The sequence below is a fragment of the Geotrypetes seraphini genome, chromosome 3 (assembly GCF_902459505.1).
Source record: "Geotrypetes seraphini chromosome 3, aGeoSer1.1, whole genome shotgun sequence".
NCBI lineage: Eukaryota > Metazoa > Chordata > Amphibia > Gymnophiona > Dermophiidae > Geotrypetes > Geotrypetes seraphini.
The window spans coordinates 338,529,811-338,550,243 of record NC_047086.1 but is presented as its reverse complement, the minus strand read 5'-3'; the positions used below and the strand labels follow the sequence as shown (position 1 = coordinate 338,550,243).

Here is a 20,433-nt window from a genome sequence, read left to right as displayed (position 1 = left end):
TTGTTTCTACCCCACTGCAACTTCCCTACTACTGTACCCCCCTTCTAAAAGCAATGGATTGGTTACCAGTACCTCACTGTACCACTTACAAGTATATAAGCATTGTTGACTAATAGAGAATGACACGGGAATGGGTTCCCACAGGAAACCATAGGAACAGGAAACAATTTTGTCAGGATTACCATGGGAACCAAAGTAAGGCCTTTTACTGCCCCTGCAGGAAAAATAAAATGTCTTGCTCCCATGGTTAAAAAAAATTGCACCCGGGTAGACATCTCTGTGCCTTCCTCTTCAACTTCCCTCTTGTCTTGTGCCTATTTTACCTCAACAAGGCTTGAGTAGAGGCTTGGTATGATAGAGGCCTTTCATGAATGGAAATCAAAGGAAGTACAGTTACGGTTTCTTGACTAATGGTGAAGAAAAGGCGCTCATGAAGGAGATAATCTAGAACTGACGGTAGAGTACAAGTGATTGGATTTAGAGAACAGAGATTAGTGAAGCAAGTCCATTTGAAATGATAGCTACACAGGCAGCTCTAAACTCGTTAATTTATGAGCAAACTAAAAATGCTCCTTTACTGCAGATAGAAATTTTTTCACTATAGAGATAAACTTGGTAAACTTTTAGCACAAATTGTAAAATGGTGGCATGAGTCTAGAAATGTTCCTTGTCTGGTGAACCCCCAAAGATGGGTCCAATAAAACATCTGACATAGAAATATTTTAAGTTTTTTTAAACATTTCTATGCTGAATGTTATGCCTATGGCTGGCCAGGGCATGGCATGAGTGGCCACTTTGGCTACTGTATGTAAATCTTCATGTCTGCTTCTATTCTGGTTTTAACTCTCTGTATCTGTTCCAACTTTCAACTTATTTTCATGAGAGCATCTCCTGTGCTGTTTTTTACCTTATTACCGATGAAGGACTCTTATGATACTGTGATAAGGGATAACATTCCAGCCGTGAGAGCTAGGAGATAAGTGGGACACCTGTTGTTTACTACAGGAACAGCAGTGTGTGTGTGAGAGAGAGAAAATTCAGCACTTTCTGTGCTATATAAGACTGAAAGTCACATCCTAGACTTAGAATCCAGCTGCAGCAAAGGAAAGTCCCATGAACTGTACTGACCCATCATTGTGAGGGGACAAATATATGACAGACATGGTGAAGCTTTTCTACATATATTGTGACCAGTCAGGCTCTGAGCCTGCCAAGGTCCCAGTGAAAGCTGGAAGGAAGGTTGGCAAGAAGCCCAGAAAGGGGATTGCCAAGACCAGCTCCCAGTACCAATCTGACCCGCTTGAGGATGCCAACGACCCAGAATGGGGAGAAGAGGAAGCCCCGCAAAATCACTACCATTCACACAGCAGGGCTAGGGACATAGGTTTTAAACCTTCTTCCAGGAATAGTGAGGAAGGTGATTTCCCTAGTATCCACCGGAGGAGCCAGAGAGAAGCCCAGGTGAGAGCAGGCTCAGCTAGAGCAGGGCAGGGCTCCCCTCTTGAAAAGCCAGTAGATGTTAGCAAGCTACTAGGCAGGTTAGGGAGAAAGCTCAAGGTTCTCCCTAAGGAAGAGCTTCCTAGCTCAATCACGGGTAATACCTGGGACCCCATGGAAGTGGAGGAAGCTGGACCCACTTCAGAGTTGCTAGAAGCAGACCGAGAGCTGGCTCTTGAAGATTTGTATTCAACTCCCGAGCCGATGAAGTAGGCTTGGCAGCCATTTGCAAGGACTGAGCTAAAAAAAAAAAACTGAGGTTTTTTTTGTTTGCTATTTTGGCTGAGGTTGTGTTTTTGTCAGCCTGGGACATTGACTGCCTGAACTGTGGGAAGGTTTTTTTCTATTTTGATTAACTGCACAGTTTGTTAAGCTAGGAGTGCTTTTGTGGGGAGAAGTTTGCCAACACCTGGGAGGGATTTTGAAAGCTGTTTTAGGGCTTTTGCAGGCAGACTTTAGGCATTCCCCTAGACCCAGCAGTGCTAAAAGATAAGTTGGAAGCTTTGCTGTGTAAGACTGTTTGAGCGTTTGGTGCATCATAGCAGGGAACTGAACTTTATTGGAACCTGCTAGGAGCAGGCTTTTGGAAATCTTTATGGAAAAGGAGCTCTGTGGAGAGAAGAACCATAGAGAAGATTCTGTTTGCATTGGGAAAGGAAATACTGAACTTACCCAGAGTTTTCCTTGGGGAGTTTTGTTTTGCAAACTGTATTGAATTTGGATTCGGCCATTTTGTTTTCTTTTTTTTTTTTTTTTTTGTTTGAGCATTCTGACATTAAATTTACCTGTGAGAACTACATCCTGGAACTTTGTGGATGGGTTTTTCTTTTCTTTGATTATAATTTACAATGTCTGCAGAGTGACTCCATACTGGGTCACACGCCGGTAAAATATCATGTTCCTCTGATGCTTTCTTTGGATGTTACTATTGCACACCCTTGTTAGATAGATACATGGCAGTACACTGAAGTATTCACAAACATGGGACCTGTCATCATTGTGCTTTCTTGGGGGATGGAGCGGGACAAGAACTGGAGACTTGGCTCCACTAGGTCCTGAAAATCCCTGACATGATTTCTGAGATGAGGTTCCTTCTGAGTACTGCTGGAAGCATCTGAAGCCATTAAAATTAGACTTCCTGGAGCATCTTGAGGTTCGCAGTCTGCTGTTAGGTAAAGACTTCGGCCAGTGATCTGCTATAATGGCAATAAGATATGCCAGACTCCTTTCCAAACATTTGACTCCTGAAGGGAGTCTGCTGAGCATAGCTTGGAGATGGAATCTCCTGCCCATTGCCTGATCCAGAGCAATCTTCAAACTGAGATAGAATAAGCCGAGATGTTGCTCATGACCCTGATAATGTCATAGAATATTGGCCACCTAAACCACCCCTGTCACTAAAAGCAGGGGTAAAGGCTCATTCTGCTCCAATGTAAGCCCACACAACCTGGAAAGACAGGCTCATGCCCCAAAAGAGGCTGATGCAGTCGCTTTGATTCCCAAGGCCAGGTCTTTGAACTAACCTTTTAAGGATCACATCCACTTTGCGATCCTGTACATCCTTTAATACCACGCCTCCCTCACTTGGCAGGGAAGTGCATTTTGGTTCTTGTGCTACGTAAGAATCCATCTTAGGCTGAATGAACATCCACTGGCACATCTATGCCAAGGATACAGCCTAGCCACCGTCTTCACTATCTTTAATGAGCCTTTAGGAGCATCCCAGTACTAAGTGACTAATACTTCATATCAGGATGCCAAGGAAAAGAGGAGCACTGAACTCTCAGCATGAAGCAGATGAAGCCTGCTGGGAGTCCAGCTGTAACTCTTGCACAGTCAGTAATGAGCTCCAAGAGAGCTGAGGGCTTGAACAGCCGGCATACTGTGGGATTATCCCCTGCGTACTCGCTCTTGCTTGTGACCCAATTTCTCCCAGCAAAGAGTGCTCGCTCTGCGACAGCAAAGGCAAAGGCATACAGATAGGCCCTTTGTCTTCTGAGTCTCTGTCCGAAAGGTTCACCGGATCCTAGCCAGCCTCTGATACTGAGACAGGCTTATCCTGGAAGATCAAGCCCCCTCATGCACCTCCAGGTTTGCTGCTAGACCTCCCATGGGAATCCTGGCCATCCAAATAAGCTCGCCACATCAGATTGACAAATTAAGGAGAGAATGTTGTACTAGACAGCGCTGAGTCCCCTCTAAGTAACTCCATCTTACGTCTTTTCGGCTCTGCAGCTTCCATGCACCTATGTTTATGTAAGCTTCTGTTACAGGCCCTGTAATGTCTCCTCAGCCCTACAGACTTGAAGGAGACTAAACCTAAAGGTCACACCCACTGCACAACACGTAACACAAGGACGCTCTTCCAATGTCCATCCCGTGCAAATTTGGCTTGAATTAGGGGTAAAAGAACCTGGGGACTCCTTCCCTATCAGTTTTAAGGCAAAACAAAGTGATTTGAAGGTTCTAGAGAATTTTGAAAAATTTTTCAGAAAATTCAAGATAGCCACCATAGCAGCATTTTGACACCAAAAAACAGCCCTAAAATGGCTTAGCAGAAAATTTAAAAAACATAGAAAATAGGATTTTAGAGATGGGGGACCCTATAGAAAGTGGGAGAAACCTGCAAAAACAGGATTTACAGACACCCCCCATAATTTTGTCCATAGGTTCTAACAGCCTTACTCACTGTGACCTGTACTTTGGATTTGCTGCAGCCTGCTTCAGCTTTCTTTAAAAGTAGCTGGATCTGGATTTTTATATGCCCTCGAATACTTGCTTTTTGGGGGAGGATATTAGACCACATTTCTCTGCTATGGCACGCACACTGTGTTGTCTCTCTTCACCTTTTATTTTTTCAGTGCAGGGTGCTAGCCACGATACCCAAGGGCTTGCGTTGTTTTCTGCGCAAGGCTATCCTGTTGGGTAAAAAACGTATTCTTTTGCACTGGTTGGAGGCATCGGCCCCCACCCTACAGAGTTGGAGAGCACATATGATCCAACTGTTGCAGTTGGAATGCCACATGGTCCTAAATATGGAATCTAGGGCTGGCCAGCATCTACAGGATGTTTGGGCTCCTTTCTGGAGCTGCTCGTGGTTATTTACTTAACTTGTAACTAGCTCTTTGTCCTGTATTCTCTCTCTGGGCTTCTCGGCCCGTCCTTGGGATTGCTGGGCCATGGAGGTGATACTTCGATTCCATGCTATTACACACCTATCTTGGGAGGGGGGTGGGATTTTAGGGGGGCGGGGATGGGGTGAAACCTTTAAAATGTTCTTTCCTGTTTGATGACTTTTTGTGTTGGATTTGCTTGTTTATTGGTATATGTTGCTTATTTCTTGTGCAATAGATGATTACTAAAAAAAAAAAAAAGCAGCAGGATTTGGAGAAGAATCACTGTCTCACTGGAATTGTCCTCCAACTCTGAAATCTTTGGGCTACCATTGGACCGAAGTCTGACTGATCCTCAACCCCATAGATCTGAGCATACAAAAGTTTCAAGTTTATTTAAAATATTTGATTTGATCGCAAAATCCAAATCCAATGCGATTTACACTTAGTTATAAAATTGGGTTAAAACCAAAAAGTCATAGTAATTAAACTAAACTAAAAGGGTGAAGAAGAAACACAGCCAACACCCTGAAGAGCCCCACTGAGCCCCCTGCGGGTGCCTAACAGCCTGCGCTCAATCCCCTGCAACCCAGTAGGCAAGCAAAGCTTCTAGGGGGTCCGGACCCTGAGCTCCACAACAGTTTCTACAGGCTGGCCAACAAGTTAAACAGAGAGATTGGCCTGTCAGCTGCAGATCTCAAATCTGCCTCTTCTCCACAGTCAGAGCATTCCCCTCAACCTAACCTGGGGAGCTCCGGAGCACTGAAAATCACGAATACCACCGAAAACAAGAAAAAACTCTGAGGGCATCAGAGCCATCTGGTGAAAAACAAGGAATCAAAAATCCAGAGTGGATTCCTTCTGCATGGCTCATGAGCATGGAGAGAATACCCTATCGTCCAGACAAACTTATACTATCTACTATATTTTCACACACATATCACACATATTATAAGCATTTTTCAAACCGCATACACCCCTGCAGGCTATATAAATATATTAGTGAATTTTTACTAAGACAAACTAATTACAAAATTAGCTAATTTGTTTTTAAGGCTTTTTCTTTTTAGGATTTTTTGTAGATTTTGAGGCTGATTCTATAAAAGGTTACATCAGTTGGCACAGTTGTCAAGCAACCGCTAGATGTTGTTTATTCAAAGGTTGATTCATAAATCATGGCAACTATGGGCTCCTTTTACAAAGGCGCGCTAGCGGGTTTAATGCGCTAACCCCCGCTCTGGCCATAAACTACCGCCTACTTAAAAGAAGGCGGTAACGGCTATTACGTGCGTTAAACCGCTAGCGTGCCTTTGTAAAAGGAGCCCTATATTTTTTTTCTTGGAAATGCATCAAAACTGGAAATCTAATGTATATGCTTGAAAGCATGTGACATGTACTTCTTAATGTTGCTACCAGATGAGAGATGAGTGCAGCAATTTCTGGTAGGGGAGAGGGGAGAAGCAAAAATCAAGACATCTGAAATCTTCATTTTATTATGGAATACAGTGGACAATAGTGTTTTACAACTTCTTCAAATCAAGTACACCCGAGCTCCAAAGTAGCAGAGATTTTGAAATTGGCATTTTATTGTTAAATAGTAACTAACTAGACAACATAGATAACTAAGGTGACCATTTATTTCTTCAAAAGGGGACATCTACTAATTTCAGCCCTGCCCCAACCCCGCCCACAATTTCTTCCATTCATTTTTCATGTACACACAATATCTTATTAATTCATAATGGTAACCATAAAATTTTTTAAAACACAAAGCACACTATGCAGAGAAAATGTTAATTATCTTTTTTTAATAATTATTTCAATTAAATTTCCCTCCCTCCCATCCCTCGTACAGCAGGACCCTTGCCCAGCTTCCCTTCCCTCCCTCCCATCCCTCGTGCAGCAGGACCCTTGAGCAAACCACCCGCCCTGAGCACTGTACCTTGGGCCCTGCTGGCTCTTCCTTTGCGCACTTGGGCTTACATCTAACTCTGAGCCCGGCGAGAAGCAGGCACCGTCAGGCCAACTACCATTGCCTGCTCCATTAGGGGAGCGAAGGTCCCTCCACGTGGCCTGGTCTCCCTCGCCTCGGCAAAGACCGGGACCGCAGCTCCCACTCTACTAACCACCAAACAGCACCCTTTGTCCCTTTCTATTTCCTCCCTCCCTCCTATATCCTGAGTTTGTGCCCCCTCCCACTCACTGCCTTCCAGCATTTCTTGTCCACTGACTTGTTGAACTTCTCATTTGTCCCCCGCAGCACTCCCTGCATCACTATGTGCAATATCCCCCACCCCTCTGTTCCATCTCCACCACCCTATTGGAAAAAAAAATCATCTCTACCTTCTGCCCCTCTCTGCCCTCCAGCACTAGTCTTCTGGCCTTACTTACTTTTTTAACTGCTCCTGCTCCTCTTTCAAGTGCTCCTGTTTCAATTGCTCCTCAGACCCCAGCACTGCAGCACTCCCCACAATACCCAATGGAAAAAGCCCAAAAAGGAAGGTACCGAACAGCCGGGTCCGTAATACAGAGAAAGGGTTCCTGGCATGAAAGAGCATAAAGCTCCAAAATATACTGTGCTGAGACAATAGTGACCAGAAAAAACTGTTTTGATTGTTAGGTCCAGAATAAATTCATCCTTTAGTGGTTCAAAAGGGATTGTTTACTAACTCTCAGGCTAAGGGGGTGAAGCATGTGCTCATAAAAGTTGTGGATTTCTGCAATACCCGGACGGTGGTTGAGATTGAACACCGTGTATGGAATCCAGAAGGGATGTAACAGAATGAAGACTTCATGGACTGCTCTTTTATCCTAACAATAGCTAAATGAGGGTCTGAGCATGATTTCCCTCCAATGCCAGCTGCTAGGAATATTATGAAGTACCTATCATATAAACTCAAATATAAACCCATCTGATATAAAACGAAGTAACCTTTTTCCCCAAATAAAGGGAGGAAAAAAGTTGATTCTAATATAAACTGAACTCACCTTGGAAGGGTACTGTCGGAGTGAGTGGTCTAGTGGTTAGAGCTACTGTCTCAGCACCCTGAGGTTGTGAGTTCAATCCCAGCCTGCTCTTTGTGACTTTGGCAAGTCACTTAATTCCGCCATTACCCCAGGTACCACAGTTAGATTGTGAGCTTTGGGGGAATCTCTTCATGAAAAGGCAATAAATAAACATAGCAACCACTGTGAAACTTAGCGTCACCCATTTTTAGTAATGAGAATGCACGGGGCAAGAGCATAGGAGGATTGCTCTTGCCCTGGCTCACCACTGGACCAGCAGGGCTTATAGTAGGCTAGAGAGAGGCCTGCAATGGGTTTGAGAGGGGGAAGACTCAAATATAAACTGAAACCCCCATTTTTGGGATATTTTTTGGTCCAAAAATCTAGGTTTATATTTGAGTATATTTGAGTACTAGAAAACTGCATAAAGCACATTTAGAGCCTACAGCGAACCTGCAGTACTATGGCAGCATTACCAAGACTTGCAGTGTCAACCCTACCATTGAAAAGGCAGAAGTACAAATATTATACTGGGCTGCAGGACCTCTAATACACCTTTTACTGTGAAAATATGAGAATGAACAAGACTGCTACAGATCTCAACACAGAAACTACACACTAGAATACCTCATTGCGGTTAAATACACAAAGCACAAAACATAAGAACATAAGAATAGCTTTACTATGCAAGACCAATGGCCCACCTAGCCCTGGATCTTGTCTTCAAGGTGGCCAATCCAGGTCACAAGTACCAGACAAAACCCCCAAATAATACCAACATTCCATGTTACCAATCCAGGGCATCTCTCTTTCAATTGCAGACTATGGACTTTTCCTCAGGAATTGTCCAAACCAAACTTTTTAAAACCCAGCTACGTTAATTGCTCTTACCACATCTTGTAGCAACACATTCCAGAACTTAACTATTCTCTAAGTGAAAAAGTATTTCTTCCAATTGGTTTTAAAAGTATCTCCCTGTAATTTTATCAAGTGTCCCCTACTCTTTGTCATTTGTGGGGAGAGTGTGGCATAGTTAAAGCTACAGCCTCAGCAGCCTGAGGTTGTGGGTTCAAACCCACACTGCTCCTTGTGACCCAGGACAAGTCAGTTAATCCTCCCATTGCCCCAGGCACATTAGATAAGATTGTGAGCTCGCCGGGACAGATAGGGAAAAATGTTTGAGTACCTGAATAAATTCATGTAAACCGTTCTGAGCTCCCCTGGGAGAATGGTATAGAAAATTGAATAAATAAATAAATACATTTTTAATGGAGTAAAAAAATCGATCCATTTGTACCCGTTCTACACTATCTAGGATTTTGTAGACTTCAATCATATCTCCCCCTCAGCCATCTTTTTTCCAAGCTGAAGAGCCCTAACCTTTTTAGTCTTTCCTCATATGAGAGAAGTTCCATCCCCTTTAACATCTTGTTCTCTCTTCTTTGAAACTTTTCTAGTTCTGCTATATATTTTTTGAGATAAGCATGGCCCAGGACTTTCTCTTTGACGTCAGATGTTGGAGTAGGGGGGGGGTGGTAGTCTCCTGGGCCAGCCGCTGCACGCGACCATGGCCAATCCCTGCTACAGAGTTTCTGCTGGGGAAGGGATGGAGTGTATCGGCTCTGGAGGTGGAGGGTTGTGCAGTGTTCGGCTCTGGAGGTGGAGGGTTGTGCAGTGGGTGTGCAGATGTAGGCACCCCGGCAGCAGCGGCTTCAGTGTGTATGTGTGTGGGGGGGGGGGGAGGGGGCAGGCAGGGATTCCCTGTGAGAGGCAGGGAGAGATCCCTGGTGGCAGCCAGACATACCGCAGGTTGAGCAACAAGGCACTATATTGCCCTTGGGTAAGAGCCAGGGGAAACACCCCAGATTTGCCTGGCTCTGAGCAATTCCACTTTAAATACTATGTGCATCCAGGTTTTACCCAGTCCCGTTCAAATATATCCAGTTTTTAGCCTGTGACTGGATCTATTTGGCATGGTAGTTCCCCATTCTCTTGCAGCAATTTTGGTGTCTGCGTAAAAACCAGATGTTCCTGTTGATTTAAGCAAGGCTTGCTCAACCTATGGACCAGGTGAGGTATTAGCCTGGGGCACCAAAATCCCAATCTGGTATATGTTCCAGCTTCTGGAGGAATTAGGTGCCCCACTTGGATTTTGATACCCTTTCTGATCAGTGCCTAAGCCAGCACCTCACCTGGTTCAACGGAGGGAGAGACCTGAGAGAGGAGGGAGCTACTGGATCACAGGTGGAAGGAGAGATACTAGATGGGGGGGGGAAGCCAATGAAAAGGTTGGCATAGGGCACTACAGTCCCTAGGGTCTGCCCTGCTTTTAAGGTGGAAATCCCACGGTCTAATTAATCCCTGGAGGGTGTTTTCCCCTATAACAGCCCCCGGAAGAGCGTTCCAGCTTTCTACCACTCTTTGGGTGAAGAACTTCCTTACGTTTGTACGGAATCTATCCCCTTTCAACTTTAGAGAGTGCCCTCTCATTCTCCCTACCTTGAAGAGGGCAAACAACCTGTCCTTATCTACTAAGTCTATCCCCTTCAGTGCCTTGAATGTTTCGATCATGTCCCCTCTCAATCTCCTCTGTTCGAGGAAGAAGAGGCCCAGTTTCTCTAATCTTTCGCTGTACGGCAGCTCCTCCAACCCCTTAACCATTTCAGTCGCTGTTCTCTGGACCTTTCGAGTAGTACCTTGTCTTTCTTCATGTATGATGACCAGTGCTGGACGCAGTACTCCAGGTGAGGGCGCACCATGGCCCGGTACAGTGGTATGATAACCTTCTCTGATCTGTTTGTGATCCCCTTCTTTATCATTCCTAGCATTGTTTGCCCTTTTTGCTGCCGCCGCACATTGCATGGACGGCTTCATCGACTTGTCGATCAGAACTCCCAAGTCCCTTTCCTAATTGGGAGGTCTCTCCAAGTACCGGACATCCTGTATTTGTGCTTGAGATTTTTGTTACCGACATGCATCACTTTACACTTATCCACATTGAAGCTCATCTGCTATGTCGATGCCCATTCCTCGAGCCTGATTATGTCACGTTGCAGATCTTCACAATCCCCCTGCGTCTTCACTACTCTGGATAACTTTGTATCGTCTGCAAATTTAATCACCTCGCTCGTCGTACCTATGTCCAGATCGTTTATAAAGATATTGAAGAGCACGGGTCCAAGCACCGAGCCCTGCGGCACCCCACTGGTGACGCTCTTCTAGTCCGAGTATTGTCCATTTACCCCCACTCTTTGTTTCCTATGTTCCAGCCAGTTTTTAATCTACGTGAGTATTTCACCCTCGATTCCATGACTCACAATTTTCCGAAGTAGTTATTCATGCGGAACCTTGTCGAATACCTTCTGAAAATCCAAATATACAATGATGACCAGATCGCCCTTGTCTATCTAGATGCCACTAGGCACTGCTGATCTGGCCACTACTTATAGAATCAGAGCCTTTGTGCGCTAATGCCTACAAGAACCTAAAAAAAAAAAGCCCTTAAAAACAAATGTGTTAATTTTTCTAAGACATCCTAATTGCAAAACTAACTCCAAATTCTACTCGTATATGAGGTCTGTTCAAAAATCTTACAACTTATTCCATTGGGTCACCTTCAAAGAACTCTTCCCTTCCCTATGTATACACTTTTCCCAGAGTTGTTTCCACTTCTGGAAACAGTTCTTAAATGCATCTTCAGGAATCGCCAAAAGTTGCTGCGTCAAATTTTGTTTTATGTCTTCAATGGAGTCAAATTGCTTTCCTTTCAGCATGGATTTAAGTTTAGAAAACAAGAAGTCAGCAGGGGCCAAGTGAGGAGAGTAAAGTGGCTGGCGAAGAATGTCATCACATTTTTTGAGCAAAATTTGTGAATTTTAACAGTGGCATGAGTGGGCACGTTGTCATGATGCAGGAACCATGATTTCTCCTTCCAAAGTTTGGACTGCTTCCTCCAGATTTTCCCACTGAGTAGTTTCAACACTTTCAGATAGTAATTTTGGTTGACAGTTTGTCCTTGTGGCAGAAATTTCTAGTAAACACGCCACAATTGTCAAAAAAACACTATTATCATCACTTTGATGTTTGACCAAACTTGCCAAGCTTTTTACAGTTTTGGCAATGTTCTGGTTCTCCATTGAGACTACACTTCTCCCTTGTTATTCGCGGGGGATACGGGCAGAGCCGGAGCGCAAATGGTGAAAAACCACGATTATCCGGCTCTGACCCACCCCCACTTCCCTGCCGCCTTCCCAGCCCTACCTGGTGGTCTAGAGGGCTTTCAGGGCAGGAGCGATCTTCCTACGCTCCTGCCCCGTGCAGATCGTCTTGAGGAAATGGCTGCTATGAGTTCCCGTAGTCTCTCGAGACTACGACGGGAACTCCCTACAGCCATTTCCTCATGGTGATCTGCACGGGGCAGGAGCGTAAGATCGCTCCTGCTCCGAAAGCCCTCTAGACCACCAGGTAGGGCCGGGAAGGCGGCAGGGAGGTAAAAAATATGTTTTTAAAAATTTTCCCCCTCCCCAGAAAAAAAATCATGATTATGTGAAATCGCGAGTGCAGAAATCGCGAATGGGGAGGGGGAAGTGTATTGAGCTTTAGGTTCCACGTCATAACTGTAGACCCATGTCTCATCACCAGTTATCACTTTATCAAGAAATATTTCATCTTCATTTGCCTGCTCAAGAAGATTCTGACAGATCATGACGCAGTTGTTCTTCCAGTTGTCGGTCATTAACCATAGAACAAACTTTGCTACAACACGAGATATCCCCAACTTCTCTGTTAGAATGTTGTGGCATGAACCAATGGGGATGTTGCATTCCTCTGCCAATTCTCTAACAGTTAATCGCCGATTAGGTGCACAAGAACCCTCACTTATCAACATGATCATCAGTTGACATTGATGGTCTTTCAGTTTGCGAATCATCTTCCACTGATTCACGACCACTTTTGAAGCATGAATACCATTCGGAACATCTTCCATGACTCATAACATGTTCCCCACTTTAAACATTTCATAAGAGTCTGTAGCAGTCTTACCCAATTTATAACATAATTTCATGCTGTAGCACTGCTCATTGAGATCGCACATGATGAAAAATAGTCGATCACGAAAACACACTTTCACAAAAACAGCTGTAGCTCATAGATGAAAACAGATATCAACAAATGGAAAATAGGAGGTTAGTCATGAGGTTTCAAGCTACTCAACGTCACCTAGCACATCTCAAAAGAACTTTCCATTGGAGTGCAATTCAAACTGTTCTGGAACTTTTTGAATAGACCTTGTATATGGTACTCAAGATTTCGTTATGCCCCCAATTTATGCAAGCAATTTAATTGAATAACGAATATTAGTGCCAATAATTGGGCACTAGTCATTAAATATTGGTGCAAATTAGCAACTTCCTATTTGGGATTCTATAAAGATGTGCAAGTAAATTTTGCACATGGCCATTGGAGGAGCATGGGCAGATCAGCGGTGTTTCTAGAATTTGTGCAGTGTTACAGAATATGCTAGATCTGTGCCTAATTTAGACACAAGAATTTACACTAGGTTTCAAATGGTATAAATCCTTGCACTGAAAAGTGGGCTTGGATTCTGGTGCTAAGTAGTATTCTATAAACGGCACCCAAATTTTGGTTTGAATGTAATAAGATCATCCATAGGACTATTTGCAGATGAACTAGTTGACCGGTTTGGACATTCCAGTCATGCAGAAGTGGGTTCTCTGAGGAAGCCAGTCTGACGAAATGCATTAGGATTCACAAACCTTCAAGACTCCTTCAGTTAAGTGTTCAAACAATCACTAACTAGTTTTGTTTAGTATTTCACAAAGTAGAGCACACCAGCAACATAAGTGAAAACCTAATCTTTAAATGCTGTTATTGACCCAGAGGGGCTCTGAGCATTTATAGACATAGTTACATTGAAATAGTCATATGGGTGTTCTTGTTACATTCAAGACAGTTTGGAGATTTTAATCTACCTGAAGAGATACATCTATCCCAGCTGATGATTTGGGGGACCCAAATTTTGGTGTCATTTATAGAATAGCACTTGAATCTGCACATAACTTTTTATTAATTGGCATGGTATTTGATAGTGCTAGTTTTTAGCCAATCAAAAAAAAAATTAAATCCCCAATTAAGAGTTCTGCATGACTAGTATGACTAGCAACACCTAATGACAGCTATCTGAAAAGTAGGTATGTTTAGGGATGGTGAATAGGCATGGTTGACTTAGACATCGCTTGGCATCCAAGTTAGGCAGTGGTAAATTAGGCACACCTACGCGCTGCTAGGCGAGATTCTATAACCAAATGGTTGATTGACAACGATGCCAAGTTGCACCTACAATGTAGGTGCCATTTACTGAATCTGGCCCTTAGTGCTTATTGTTTTCAGCACCATTTGCTGAATCTAGTCCTATATGTGGGAGCACATTATACCAGTTTATTTTTTACATAGACAATTTTATGTGGGCAATTTGCATGCTTTATACATGTGGGAATGTTATATGCCTAAAAATACAGTATTCATAGATATTCTCTAGGATTGTCCCTGGCTCCAGTGTGCACAGGAATCTTCTAGTGACTAGGATGGAGGCAACCAGGTGTGGTAGAGTGAGGGATTTTCCCTCTCTGGGATTGCTGTTATGCCACTGAGCAGCAAAGAGCACCATGTATTTGAGAAGGTCTACAGGTGCCAGAGTGCCCTGCACTGCTTGGCTCAGTGCTGAGTCAAAGGGGCGGGTCTTAGGGAGAAGTATTTCTGCCAGGCTTGACTTAGTTAAGAGAGAGGTCCAAGGAGAAAGGAGAGATCTGAAGTAGACATAGCATTTGGCTGAGGTACAAATTAAGTGTGAGGCAAACTGTACAGAAATAAAAAAGTGTTTTGTTCCTATGCCACTGTGGTGTGATATCTGTGTCTTGACCCTCCTAAACATACAGGCCAGCCTGCCAATCCAGGTGGTCTGTTATACCAGGCTACTGACCAAGTGTATTTCAGTTCTCATCAGGACACTGTACCCTATCAGGGCCAAGTACATCAAAATAATATTAAATAAAAATGAATATGTTCTGGGGGAAAAGGATATTATCAAGGCAATGCGAGTCCTCAGACAAGTTTTTGAGTTCTCTTCAACTACTGCAGTATTTCAAACCAATGTGAAAATAAAGAGGAAAACAATAGTGCAAAGGATAGGAGGGCACAACGTAACCCATTATAACTGCGGACATTATTGGGTTATAAATATTTTAAATAACTAAATTAATAAATAAACTATGTGGGGGGTTTTGCTTCATATGTTATATTTCTACAGCCACTAGAGTGGAATGTTTTAGAAGTTGGCCCTGTGCAACCCTACTTTGAACTAGAAAGTTGTCATCTGGAATTTTCTTAATTACTAAATATTAATTTGACATGTAGAAAGGGTATATGTACATTAGTGGAGAGAGAGAGCTAAAGATAACCACTTCCTAATCTAATCTTTTTGCTTCTTTAAATAAAAATAGCTACAATCTAGATATTAATTAATAGCTGGATTACAGAAAAGTTCTTTAAATATACAGTATAGAATTCACTCTATGAATTTGGCATATATACATTCACATTTTTAATAAAAACATTTACTTCAGTTTTAATAATCTAGTAAATCTTCTGCAAGTTTCTGCAGGTTGTCAAACTATTACAGGGCCTCACACAGAAACAGTAAGCTTCATGCAAGTCTAGGCATTTCATTTTTATCACAATACAAGTAGAATACAGCTCAAGCAAGCTAAAAAATTCATTGAGGAAACTTTTACATCGTGTGTGCTTACCTACCAATAAACACACTTGTATTTTATTTGAATTATCATTATAGAAAATACAATTGGTAGAGTGGCATAGAAACATGATGGCAGATAAAGGCCAAATAGTCCATCCAGTCTGCCCATAGGCAGCATCCACATAGATACATGACAGCAGTAGCTTTAGAGCAATTACCTAGTCATCTCATAGTAACATATCTCTCTCAAATTTTTACTAAAATAATTCAAATAAATGATGACACAGTCATTTAACAGTCTGTCGTCATCTCCATTCAAAATAAATTGAAACAGAATTTCCTCAAAGTGGGCCCAGAAATGAGTTACGGCTTATATGAGGGTGTGTCAAGTCCTTGGCTTTGCAAAGAAAACAAGCTACAGGACTCAAAAAATATATTTATTCTACTTATTCACCACTGAGCTCCACACACTTATGACTTCATTGTTCTAACTTCTTTAACCTATCCATGAAAAATTATTTTGGTTGTGCTGCAAACCACTCATCCTCAGCTAATGTGGCATCCTCAATGCTTAAAAACATTCTTCCCTTGAGGTGTTTCTTGAGGTTAGTAAAGAGGTGGCCAGATCAGGTGAGTCAAAGTGAAGATCAGCCCATCTCTGCTATGTAATGGCTGCCTTGTGAAGAGTAGCATAGTCCTGAGTAAACAAGATTCCTTTTGAAAGTGCCTCAACATTTGGAGACCCATTGCTGTTTCCAGCTTGTCGAGAAGTGTAACGTAGTACTTTACCACGATGGTTGCACCCTTTTCCAAATAAACTAAAAGCAAAATTCCATCTTTGTTCCAGAAGGCAGATGCCAACATCTTCTTGTTTCATGACTTCTGTGTCTTGAACTTCTTAAGACACGGGGAACCACTTTCTCTCCAAATGGTCCAGTCAGTTCAAAATTGGATTGTGTGGCAACCATTCGATTATGAGACATTTGGGAATTCATTAGGCTGAGAGCTTTCTCATGTCTAAAATCTCATGAATAATATAGTGACTCGTTCTGGGGATATTTCCAGGGTCTCTACTATCTTTTCAGTGGCTATTATTCGATCATCCGGAATCATGGAAACAATGGCATCCACATTTTCTGAAATTGTCATTTGAGTTGATCTCCCAGATCTTCTGTGCTCCAATGTCCTGTTCTGAATGCATCAACCCAAGGCTTGACTATGGAGTAGGAAGAGTACTTCTCCCCATATGTAACTTACATATTGTAAATTTGTATGTTCAAGTTCCCTTTTAAGAAAAGATATTTCATCACCGCTTGGCACTCTTTTGCAGTTAAATCTCCATGGTTTTGCAATATTTTCACTTCAGATCTGCAAAAATTAAATAATCAAGCTGCAATTATGAAATTTAGCTCAGACAAACCTGAAACGATAAACTTTGTTGTGATGAAAGTATTATTAGTTTAAAAGTAGATGAAATAAGAAAACCAAACACTTATCAGCACCCCCAACTTAAATAGAGCCCACTGGAGTCTGATCAAAGGAACTGAGCTAATCTGAATATTCCTGAATGAAGAATCAACTTTTAAGTTTATAAAATAAATTTGAACCAAAAATCAAACATGTCAAAGCCAGATACCAAAAGAACTCCATGATAAAGTTATTCAAAGATACTGATGAGGGAAGGTTAAAAGAAAATGTAAATATGTTTGAATAAACCATAGGGCATTATCAGGTTCATATTTGTGAAGAAGAAACAGTTTGTCTACAACAAAATATTATCTCAGTTAGGCCAGTTTATTTAGCCATGGGTTAAGGCAGGGGTGTCCAATGTCGGTCCTCGAGGGCCGCAGTCCAGTCGGATTTTCAGGATTTCCCCAATGAATATACATGAGGTCTATTTGCATGCACTGCTTTCATTGTATGCTAATAGATCTCATGCATATTCATTGGGGAAATCCTGAAAACCCGACTGGATTGCGGCCCTCGAGGACCGACATTGGACACCCCTGGGTTAAGGAAACTGCTGAGGTAGGTAAATGTAAGGCTTATGATTCCTTTAAGAGAACTAAAGACGTCTCTGGTTGAAATTCAGGAAAATATTAACTAATCAAAAATTTAAAAGTTGCTCCACAAACATGACTTGTATGAATAGATAGGATACTTGACTCAGTTTACCGTATATATTAAATATAAACTGACCCGATTATAAACCAAGGTAACCTTTTTCCCCCCAAAAAAGGAGAATTCCTTTCCTCTCTTCCTCTTTCCTTCCTTCCCTCCTGGCCTACTCAGCCCTCAATGCCCATTACAGGCATGCCTGAAGCCCTGGTAGTCCAGTGGTGAGCCAGGACAGGAGCAATCCTTACAGCAGATTGACCCGGTCAACTCTAAACCACACCGCCTCCCCGATCCCTGTAGATCAGGGGTGCCCACACTTTTTGGGCTTGCGAGCTACTTTTAAAATGACCAAGTCAAAATGATCTATCAACAATAAAATTTAAAAAAACACAAAGCACACTGTACGCAGAGAAAATGTTAATTATCATTCCTATTCCGGGGTTTTTTCAGAGGTCAAGGCAGATGACTCTATGCATTGTCACCTCAGTAACAACCATACAAAAATAGACAAATATACCCCCCTCCCTTTTTACTAAACCGCAATAGCAGTTTTTAGTGCAGGGAGCTGCGCTGAATGCCCAGCGCTGCTCTCGACACTCATAGGCTCCCTGCGCTAAAAACTGCTAGTGCGGTTTAGTAAAAGGAGGCCATAGTGCAAAATATAGACAGAAGATATAAATTCAGATACATTTTAATCACTAAATTTAAAATAAAATCATTTTTCCAAGCTTAAAGATTCATTGAGGAAACTTTTATATCGTGTGTGCTTACCTACCAATAAACACACTTGTATTTTATTTGAATTATCATTATAGAAAGTATAATTGGTAGAGTGACATAGAACATGATGGCAGATAAAGACCAAACAGTCCAGCCAATCTGCCCATAGGCAGCATCCACATAGATACATGACAGCAGTAGCTTTAGAGCAATTACCTAGTCATCTCATAGTAACATATCTCTCTCAAATTTTTACTAAAATAATTCAAATAAATGATAACACAGTCATTTAACAGTCTGTCGTCATCTCCATTCAAAATAAACTGAAACAGAATTTCCTCAAAGTGAGCTCAGAAATGAGTTACAGCTTATATGAGGGTGTGTCAAGTCCTTTGCTTTGCAAAGAAAACAAGCTACAGGACTCAAAAAATATATTTATTCTACATATTCACCATTGAGCTCCAAACACTTATGACTTCATTGTTCTAACTTCTTTAACCTATCCATGAAAAATTATTTTGGATGACAATAACAACATATTAAGGGCAACATCTATTAATAATACTGTAATCGAGATAAGTAATCTCTACTGGAGTAAATGTTATATTTTCATGAACAAATATGCTTGAAAATGTGGACTACTTATGTATTTATGTATTTATCTATTTGATATGAGGTGGTCAACAAACAAGAACAGTCAGCCAACCTATCCACAAGAAATCAAAAGATAGGAGTACTGCGGAGTAGATGTTCGTGATGCCAGATTTATTGAATCACACAATAAATAGTAGTATTTTGTATAATCAACTGTATCCACATAGTTTGAAGAGTTTAAGAGGATACGTACCCAACAAGGACTGTGTTTCAACTCTATCATCTTCCTCAGGGGTCCCTCTCAGATGACCACGTAGAAAACAAACAACAGAAGTGGGGAAAATAAAAAATATCAATAGCTATTGTCATTAATGTCCAAATCTTGATGTCAAAATGATATCAAAATATCAATAATATTTCAATAATATCTATGTCATAAGTGCTGACAAACATTTTTATTGGAAAGGTTTATACTAGAAGAAGGAAAAAAATCATTTCAGTTAAGTCATGCTGTTATTTAATTTCCGCTAAGATCAAAGATGAAAAGGAGGTATTTTTCTCTGACTGATGATACCCTATGTAATGGGCGTGCTTTGTTACACTTGCCATTAGAGGGAATCAGAGGTCTTTTTTCTACCTTGTAGTATAAACCATTCCAGTAAAAACCTGTCAGCAGTTATGACATACATATTACTGAAATATTATCGATATTTTGAAATCATCATTTTGACATCAAGATTTGGACATTAATGGCATTAGTTGTTGATATTTTCAATTTTCCCCACTTTCATAAAGATAAACATACATCTGAAAAATGGCCATTTTCAAAAAAAAACAAAACCAAAATAGATATTTTGCAGTGTTGAAAATGGGCACATTTGGTATTGGATTTTTGTGTGTGTTCTGCAAATCAACTAAACTTGAATTTGGACATCATATTGACTTAGGCATATCACCTTCTTTTGCATCTGGTATAACTTAGATTGTAAGCTCATTTGAGCAGTTAAATAACTCAAGTACCTGGATATAATTCATCTTAAACTCACACCGGGATCCAGAGCCAATCTGATGTATGAAACTGGTAGACACTTATTCTGAAAGCTTTGTGGCTATTACTCATACAAAAGGGTCTTTTACCAAGGAGTGTAAAGACTTAAGCAACTGAGGCTTTTTACTTTTAGTCTTACTTTTTAATATTTCTATAATTGTTCTTTATGTTATCATTTTGTACATATAATGAAGCAAATTCCTATTGTAATGTATTTTGAACTTTATTTTTTTTAGACAAGGACTATGAAAAATTACAAGGTTATTAAGACTTTTACAACTAAGCAAGGGCAACAGAGTTATATAAGCAGCCCCCAAATACAACTAATCAGTATAAAAATGGGCTAAAACCTAGTTATGCTAAGATAAAATACAGGCCAATACCTTTATAGAACATTTATATTTTGTTGTCAGATATGACAGCTTGTGCCCAATTGTTACACAAGTAGCAGCATCATATTCATCACATCTGATTACATGCTTAAGCATTTATTGTACAGCTGCTAAGTACAAATTATATCGTCCCCTAAGAGATACAAAAAGTTCATAATAGCATGGAAATAA

The 20,433-nt window shown here is 41.4% G+C and overlaps 1 protein-coding gene across 8 annotated transcripts in view; it reads right to left on the bottom strand.

The window, feature by feature from the left end:
- The window catches only part of EHBP1 (EH domain binding protein 1), a 617,593-nt gene that overhangs the window by 386,481 nt on the left and 210,679 nt on the right, over positions 1–20,433 (bottom strand). The gene's annotated exons all lie outside the window — the stretch shown is intronic.